This window comes from Hypanus sabinus, chromosome 1 (assembly GCF_030144855.1).
Source record: "Hypanus sabinus isolate sHypSab1 chromosome 1, sHypSab1.hap1, whole genome shotgun sequence".
In the NCBI taxonomy this organism is placed as follows: Eukaryota; Metazoa; Chordata; class Chondrichthyes; order Myliobatiformes; family Dasyatidae; genus Hypanus; species Hypanus sabinus.
In genome coordinates this window covers 191,898,519-191,906,053 of record NC_082706.1, presented here as the reverse complement: position 1 = coordinate 191,906,053, position 7,535 = coordinate 191,898,519, and the positions used below count along the sequence as shown (strand labels likewise).

Sequence of the window (7,535 nt, the reverse complement as noted above, 5' to 3'; positions counted from 1 at the left end):
CCAGCATCAGCAGACTCTCTTGTGTGTATGATTTGCTGTACAAGCTGTCCCATTCCACAATTACCTTTGTAAAAACCACCATCTCACAGATTAGGTTGCTGTTCAGATTGGACTGTGCTGTAGAATATTCCTGTACTTGTCTTACGTATTTCAGCTAAACTTGTGTGATGCTTGGGCTGGTCTATTTCAATCCTTTAGCAGCAAAGTCAAATGTCATTTTGTGTCAGTAAACCTTTCTGGCACTGAAAATTGCTTTTGTAGTTTCATTCCATTAGCTTTCAGTTATCTTTAAATATTAAAACATCATTTAAGTCAATATAGAAACAGACAGTCATACACAGATTGGCAAGTATGATATTGTAGGCATCACTGAATCAAGGCCAAAAGAAAATTATAGCTGGAGCTTAATGCGCAAGGATACAAGTTGTTTCAAAAGGACAGGCAGGTAGGCAGAAGGGGTGGTATGGCTCTATTGGTAATAAATTAAATCAAATAATTAGAAAGAGGTGACGAGGATTGGAAGGTGTTGAATCATTGTGAGTGGAGCTCAGGAACAATCTTGATGAAGGATCTCGGCCTGAGATGTCGACTGTTCACTCTTTTTCATTGATGCTGCCTGGCCTGCTGAGTTCTTCCACCATCTTGTGTGAGTTGCAAAAAATAATAAGGTTCATTTTCATAGTAATGGCAGAGGGAAAGAAGCTGCTTCTGAAACATTGAGTACGTGTCTTCAGGCTTCTGTATCTCCTCCTGATGGTCGCAATGAGAAGTGGGTGATGAAGGTTCTTCATAATGGATTCCATCGTGTTAAGCCATTGCAAGGGTGTCACATATGCTACCACCCTTACAATATGGCTTGTATGCTAACTAGGTATATTAAAAATTACAACATTCAAGATAAATTAGCAACCAAACAATAAACACTATAAAGCTCAGTCTTCAGGATTCCCTGGGCTGTTGGACATGAAAGAAAGAAATTCTATTTTCCTGACTTGAATGTAAATAATGAATGAAATGCTGAGATTTGAAAAAGCATTATATGTTTCAGCTGTGTTCATTATCTTGTAACTCTAAATTAACAGAATCAGAATCAGGTTTATTATCACCGGCATGTGACATGAAATTTGTTAACTTAGCAGCAGCAGTTCAATGCAATACATAATATAGAAGAAAAATAAATAAATAAATAAATACAATTAAAATAATAATGATAATAATTAATAAATAAATCATTATAGTATACATATATTGAATAGATTAAAATGTGCAAAAAACAGACATACGGTATATTTTTTTTAAGTGAGGGCAGCGCTGGAGTGCTTCTGCTGTTGGGTATGAAATAAATAGAACTGAAATTACCATCTGAAACTGCTGCTTGAAGTTCAGATCACATTGAGAAATAAAAATAAGCTGAAACAACCAAAGAGCAAACTGCAGCTAAAGAAAGCTTGATCTGAAACCGAAGTTTGTGCCTACTCAACAGCCTACAAGGAGCACTTCCCACCGCTGCGAGACCTCCTACACTTCTTGTTGCTGTCCTGGCATGCTCTCTAGTGCAGCAAGAATAGGAATTCTCTGCTAGCTTAGTAGATCCTGTCTCTGTCCACCCAGCATTTGTAAACTTCGAGCGTGCAATAAACAGATTAGACAGCAGTGAAAGTGCAATATTCAACATTTCAAGATGAGCTTTGATCCAAACCTCTTGCATAACAATGGCCACTCTGGTTTTGGTAATGGTACCTCGGGAGCCCTGCATGAAACAGGCATTATTGAGAAGCTGCTGTCATCAATTGGTTTTATCCAGGGCACTGAATGACAAGCCAGGCTATTCTTCCGTTGCTCACAGTACAGTGGTAATCTTCAAGATCTGAAAGTGGGAGATGATGTGGAATTCAGAGTGTCCTCTGACAGACAGACTGGAAAACCAATTGTTGTCAAATTGCTGAAAGTAAAACCTGAAATTTTTCCTGAAGAAAGGTTCACTGGTCAGGTTGTCTGTGCTGCTCCCCTTAACCTTGAGAACAAATCTGGGCTGAAACCTTCATCTCCTGGTCAGACTTCAGGCAGTGTGTGCTATGAACGCAATGGGGAAGTGTTTTATCTAACATATACACCTGAAGATGTTGATGGAAATGTCCAACTTGAAACAGGAGATAAAGTTTCTTTCTCCATGGAAACAAATAAACATACTGGTGCTGTAAATGCTCACAATATTGTACTGATGAAGAAGAAACAGGGCCGATGTCAAGGAGTAGTTTGTGCGATGAAGGAAGCATTTGGATTCATTGAAAGGGGTGACCTTGTGAAAAAGATCTTCTTCCATTATAGTGAATTCAAAGGAAATCTGGACACATTGCGGCCAGGAGATGATGTGGAGTTTACTTTTAAAGAAAGAAATGGAAAAGAAGATGCCACTGAAGTAAAACTGTTACCCCAAGGAACTGTTATATTTGAAGATGTTAGTATTGAACAGTGTGATGGAACTGTCACCAAAGTTATTCCAAAAGTATTCAGTAAAACCCAGAACGATCCTTTGCCAGGACATATCAAAGTAAACTTTACCATTTCCAAAGAGCTTCCCTTTGGAGATAAGGATACCAGATCTAAAGTTACTCTATTAGAAGGTGACCATGTCAGGTTTAATATCTCTACTGATCGACGTGACAAATTAGAATGTGCCACAAATATTGAAATTCTGACCGATCTTTTGAGCTAACTGGAGAAACTAAAGAAATGGGTGTGATTGCAGCTATGTGCGATGGATTTGGTTTCATTAAATGTGTATGATCGCGATACTCAAATGTTTCTCCACTTTTGTGAGATCATGGATAGTCTGCAGCTCCACATCTCCGATGAGGTTGAATTCACTGTTGTCCCTGATGTTCTTTCAGCTCAAAGGAACCATGCAATCCATATTAAAAAGCTTCCAAAAGGGACCTTTTCATTTCACACACAGTCTGAGCAGCGTTACTTTCGAATTGTGGAGAAAGCAGCTACTGGTTCAGTATCCAGGTCCACCAGCCATGCTTAGAGTAAAGAAAAGGATTGTGAAGAGGGAGTAATTGCATATGATGAAGCTGGAACAAGAATGACTGTACCATACCATATAAAGGAACTGGAAGTGTGTGCAATTCCACAGCTTGGTGATAAGATTGAATTTAGCATTTGTGAAGTTAAAAGAACTGGTTCAGTATCAATCGAAATTCTAAATCGTAACCCCAGTGCTAAGAGACTTGTAGGATATGTGGCAGCATTGAAAGATAATTTTGGTTTCATTGAAACTTCTCAACATGATCAAGAAATTTTCTTTCATTACAGTGAGTTCTCGGGCGACGTGGATGAGTTGGAAGTTGGAGACATTGTAGAATACAGTTTGTCAAAGGGGAAAGGAAACAAAGTGCTGAAAAAGTTGCCAGGATTACAGCAGTAAATGGTCCCAGTGATGAAGTCTATCCAACAGTCTACACTGGGAAAGTGTTGAGGCCATTGCGCAGTGTCGACCCACAGCAGGTGGAGCATCAGGGACTTGTTGAGATTACGGAGGAAGAGACTATGAAAGGTGAAGTATATCCTTTTGGTATAATCAGTTTTGCAAACAAAACAGATTGTCTTCAGAAGGGAGAAACTATTAAGTTCCAGCTATGCACCGTGGCTCAAACAGGACAAAAGTTGGCCTACAATGCCACACCTTTGCGAAAAGGCACCGTGGACTGTGTAAAAGACCAGTTTGGGTTCATTAACTATGAAGCTGGTGATAGTAAAAAGCTGTTCTTCCATGTGAATGAAGTGTTGGATGGTGTGGGGTTGCAGCCTGGAGATGAAGTTGAATTTTCTGTCATCTTAAATCAGCGTACAGGAAAGTGTAGTGCCTGCAATGTATTCCGTGTCAGTGAGGGTCCCGGGCCTGTGGCAGCTCCACGTCCTGATCGTTCAGTACATCGTCTGAAGAGCATCACCCTGGATGACGCAAGTGCTCCAAAATTAGTTGTACTTCGCCAGCCAAAGGGACCTGATAACAGCAAGGGATTTACTGTGGAAAGAAAGATTCATCAAGCCGGAGGGAGAAGATTGATTTCTTTTCTTCCCCCAGCAAGCACGTTACCCAATGCAGTATCTTTGGGGAGGGGGGGATTTACGCAAGGTTATCTGCCTCCACCACCCTCTGTGTTCCCTCATCCAAAATGGAAATGGAACACAATTTATCTACTTTCAAGCAAAACTACAGTTCTACCACTTGTCTGTGCTTTTATCAAAAACTTTGAAGAAGTACAAAATGAAGCCAAAACAAAAAAAATGGTAATGCACAGGCTCGGGGCAATGAATGGGGCAGGAAGCCTTAGTTCCACAACCTTATAGAGCTTGATTTAAAATCAAAAAGCATCTTACATCAGTGTTAATTTGAAATTTAAGTTTATTTGCCTTTTGTTAGTAACGAGAGAAAAATCTGTGAAGAAAGCTATACAACTGAAACTTGAGTGTCATGAATGCTGGCTTTAATTAACCCTTTCAGTACAACTTTGTTGATGCTGTACAGCACTGCAGCTTTGGAACACATTTTCCCAATCCCAGAAACTAACAGATTTGTGCCTAAAGGAAAAAAAAACACAAGTATCACTATTATTTCGCCACAAAAGGCACCCTGTGTAATGCTGAATGGAAAAGAAAGTGGCTGAATTTTTTAAAGTATATTAATGCATCAATGTGGAAATATTAATCCTTGGTACTGTATACATATGCCTTTTGCATAGAAACAGGGAGACTTGTTGATACCAAGCATTAGTAATCAAAAAAACTGGTCGGTGTTCCTATAGCAAATAAGATCAGGAATTTAATTGATGTTGATGTGGGACAGAGGCAAGGTCCTGTTTCTGTTTTGCCTCTGCTCACAGTTTGCAGTTGTCTAAACTGGAGAAGGTTTTGTTCTTGGAAGAAGGGAAAATAACACCTGCCTTTCTCCTGTGTCTCTGTTAATAGTCATGAAAAAAAACTAGAATAAAAAGTTTTACCATAAAAAAAAGTGTGGTTGTGTCCAAGGGTTCAATGCCCATTTAGGAATTGGATGGCAGAGGAGAAGAAGCTGTTCCTGAACAGCTGACTGTGTGCCTTCAGGCTTCTGTACCTCCTACCTGATGGTAACAGTGAGAAAAGGGCATGCCCTGGCTGCTGGAGGTCCTTAATAATGGACGCTGTCTTTCTGAGACACCGCTCCCTAAAGATGTCCTGGGTACTTTGTAGGCGAGTACCCAAGATGGAGCTGACTAGGTTTACAATCCTCTGCAGCTTCTTTCAGTCCTGTGCAGTAGCCCCCCCCCCCCCCCATACCAGACAGTGATGCAGCCTGTCAGAATGCTCTACACAATACATCTATAGAAGTTTTTGAGTGTATTTGCTGACATGCCAAATCTCTTCAAACTCCTAATGAAATACAACCACTGTCTTGCCTTCTTTATAACTACGTCGATATGTTGGGACCAGGTTAGATCTTCAGAGATCTTGACACCCAGGAACTTGAAACAGTTCACCTCCACTTCTGATCCCTCTGTGAGGATTGGTATGTGTTCCTTCATCTTACTCTTCCTGAAGTCCACAAACAACTCTTTCATCTTACTGACATTGAGCGTCAGTTTGTTGCAATATAGTTCCAATATATAGTATCAAAACTACAATATCTCTTGTAACTCTTGTACCTAATAAAGTGGCCTCAGAGTGTATGTGATGCCGCAGTAGCCCATCCACCTCAAGTTTTGACATGTTGTCCATTCAGAGATGCTCTTCTGCACATCACTCTTGTTGCCATTCACCTCTGTTTTTGTCCACAGAACCGCGCTCACGGGTTCGTTTTTGATTGTTCGCACCATTCTCCAGAGATTGTTGTGCACGAAATTCCCAGCAGTTTCTGAGAAACTCAACCATCTGGCAGCAACAAACATTCCATGCTCAACGTCACTTGGATCATATCTCTTGCCCATTCTGATGTTTGGTCTGAACAACAACTGAATCTCCTGACCATGTCTGCATGCTTTTGTGCATTGTGTTGCTGTACATAATTGGCTGACTAGGTATTTGCATTAACGAGGTGTACAAGTGTGCCTAATAAACTGACCATTGAGTGTACAAAGCAGAATGTGGAGAAGCTGTAAATAAAGTTGATAACATTAGAGAGATACACTAGGGTGCGCTATTGGATCATGAAGAACACACAGATCTTTTGTAATCCTCTACTGCCCTCTATACACGCAGCTTTGAATTGTCAGATTTATGACGAGTGATCTGAAGTAAAATCAAAAGAAAATCTATCATCTGAAATAGACCAGAAATATATCTTCTTAATTATGATTCTCTTTTAAATAAAATTTAATTCTTATCTTTTAAGTTTTTACAGAATTTCAGAGAAAGAGCATATATTTGAGAGTCATAACACCCTTTCAGTTCTAATGTATTCGTTGTAGAGATAATTTAGCCAACATATCAGTGATTACTGGGGTACATTGATCCCAAGCCTCCTGGGAAATAGTCCATGCTAACGTAATAGTCCTGAGGTTTTTCCCAAGAGCCATGTATTGTGGCAATTTGAAACTTTTCCACTGGCTGCTCCAGGAGGAGAAATTGGTAGAAACATAGACATAGAATAATACAGCACAGTACAGGCCCCTCGGCCCACAATGTGGTGCCGACCCTTAAACCCTGCCTCCCATATAACTCCCCACCTTAAATTCCTCCAAATACCAGTCTAGTAGTCTCTTAAATTTCACTAGTGTATCTGCCTCCACCACTGACTCAGGTAGTGTATTCCACGCACCAACCACTCTCTGAGTAAAAAACCTTCCTCTAATATTCCCCTTGAACTTCCCACCCTTTACCTTAAAGCCATGTCCTCTTGTATTGAGCAGTGCTGCCCTGGGGAAGAGGCACTGGCTGTCCACTCTGTCTATTCCTCTTAATATCTTGTACAGCTCTATCATGTCTCCTGAAACATTAGAAAAAAGAAGCAGGGACAGGCCATTCAATGCATCAAGTCTGCTCCACCATTCAATCAAATCCTGGATCCCAGATTCAACTGACCCCTCAATCCCCCTTTCATCTTCAAATATATTCAGTCACTTGGTCTGTACAGAGCTCTGTGGTAAGAATTCCTACAAGTTCACCACCATAAGTGAAGAAATTTATCCTCACTTTAGTGCCACATCTCTTGGCCTCTTGGCCTAGAACTTCCAGGCCAAAGCATCTTCTGGCAGATACATTAGGGGCATTTGAGCAACTCATGGATGGAAGGAAAATGGGGGACTCTGTAGGAGGGAAGGGCAGGATTGTTCTTGGAGTAGGTTAAATGTTAGCACCACATCATGGCCTGACGGATATGGACTGTGCAGAACTGTCCTCTATTATATGCTCTTTGCTTCTAGCCTATTAACCCCGATCAGAATTTTGTTTCTATTAGTCAGATTTCCTTACACTCTTAACACAATTTAGAGAATGCAGGCCCAACTGGCACAATCTCACTTCATACAACAACCTACCCCTATGCTGAAACCAGT

General features: G+C 40.6%; 1 pseudogene; it reads left to right on the top strand.

Annotated features, from left to right (window-relative positions):
• Positions 1-1,321: 1,321 nt before the first annotated feature.
• Positions 1,322-4,356, top strand: LOC132396058 (cold shock domain-containing protein E1-like; annotated as a pseudogene).
• The last annotated feature ends 3,179 nt before the right edge of the window (positions 4,357-7,535 follow it).